The following is a 1763-nucleotide window of genomic DNA, read 5'->3' as shown; positions in this document are numbered from 1 at the left end:
ATTAAAGGTCAATGTATACAGATCTTACTCAATTTCTTTGACCTCTGGAGAAACAATGTTACTTGCTGAATAATTTAAGGATCTGTACAAAGGTTACTTTTTTTTCCACCAAAAGATAAATAAAATAAAAATGCTAAATTTTTACTGAAATAAAAAATATTCTTTGGCTAAGTGTAATACTAGCAAACAGGCCAATCATACAAAATTCTTTACTAACAGACTTTTAATCAGAATAGAACCTTTTGTTCTTACTTTTGGGCAATAATCTAAAAATGAAATGAACAAAAGAAAAATGTTAATGCATGTGCAATCCTTAGATGTGGTACAGATACACAATGCTCAGATACAACTTTTACTTAGATAAAGTACAAGTTTTACTCATCAAATACAACTTCTACTCTTTAGATATAGCACAAGTTCTACTCATTAAATACAATGCAACTTACACCCATACCATCAGATCTGATACAGGCAGGCATCAAAATGTTACAAAGAATGAAGAACAGAGAGCTTCTGCTTCTAATCCTACAAAACAAAGAATGGAGAGCTTCTGCTTCCATTCCTACAAGTTCCTGTCTAAGGTATGACAGAAACCATCATAAGCAACAACAACTGTGCAACAGATACAGACCTTGGTATATAACCAGAAAACAAGCACTTTAGTGCAACAGGCAGAGCTAGAGTTCTCACCTACAGATTTGGAGTGGGCAACTCATGTCAAACCACCCACCCAGATTGGTGTAGGAAGCTCACACCAACCCACTCAACCCAGACTGTAGTGGATGGCTTATGCCATCCCACTCCCAGCTTGGAGTGAGTGACGCACATCAACTCACTCCTAGGTAGACAGCTATCAGGTACATACGTGCATTCCCAGGGATGGCCAAAACAGACAGAAATTTTACCAGTTAAAGTTCATGGATTTACAAAGGTGATGGAGGATGTCAAGAGTTGGTCTCTCAAAGATCTCTTGAGACAATGGATCTCAGTGGCAACTTAGGACGTTTAAGATGTGTCCTGGGGTCCTCCTATCTGTGAGATTCAGAATATCCCGGCAAGCAAAAACAAAACACAAAATTGTTTTTATTTACCAAGTGAATCTGAAGGTCCCTTTGTGGTTGCCAAAATGTTACTGAACCCTAGAGGTTCTTTCCACAGTCAATTGCCAATAAGATAGACAGATTGCAATATCCATACACATTTTATAACAGATCTGGGAGGACAGCGAGTTCCCCTCAAAGATTGCCTCCCTCACTAAATATTTTCTAAATTTTTTCTATTTCCGTTTTAGAATATTTATTATTTAATTGTTGAGCATTTCCTTCCCTCCTCTACTTCTCCCCCTCCCTCAAGCCACCAAACAATGCATTCCTTATTCCAGATGGTTATCATACAAATAATGTCCAATCATGTATTCCCTTCAGTCAGTTCTTCCCCTCCTATGTTCTAATGCAGTCTTTGTCATTTGGAAATTCAATGAATGAACTGTTTTGGCACTGGTAAATACAGTGGTTAAGCACACTCCTACATATACCAATGTGAACTGTGTTCAAGAGTATTGTGTGCAACTTGAAGAACTCTTATTATTTCACTGTATTGTTTGAGTAATGCTAACCAGTGATTCTCTGTCTCTACTTCAAAAATCAACACCACAGTTATTGTCTTGCATATATTTTCAGAGATGGGCTGTCGACTATGCTAAATTGTAGGGCACTGGATCACCTGTTAAATTTTCGAAGATTGTATTGTGTGACTAAACCACA

At 37.4% G+C, this 1763-nt stretch overlaps 1 pseudogene; it reads left to right on the top strand.

Annotated features, from left to right (window-relative positions):
* The first annotated feature begins 335 nt into the window (after positions 1-335).
* LOC102869786 overlaps positions 336-1763 on the top strand; it is a 9401-nt pseudogene continuing 7973 nt past the window's right edge.

The sequence above is a fragment of the Elephantulus edwardii genome, unplaced genomic scaffold (assembly GCF_000299155.1).
Source record: "Elephantulus edwardii isolate Elephantulus edwardi_28Jun2011 unplaced genomic scaffold, EleEdw1.0 scaffold00011, whole genome shotgun sequence".
NCBI classification, from domain to species: domain Eukaryota; kingdom Metazoa; phylum Chordata; class Mammalia; order Macroscelidea; family Macroscelididae; genus Elephantulus; species Elephantulus edwardii.
Note: the sequence above shows the minus strand (reverse complement) of the source record. Positions and strands in the feature narration are given on the sequence as shown.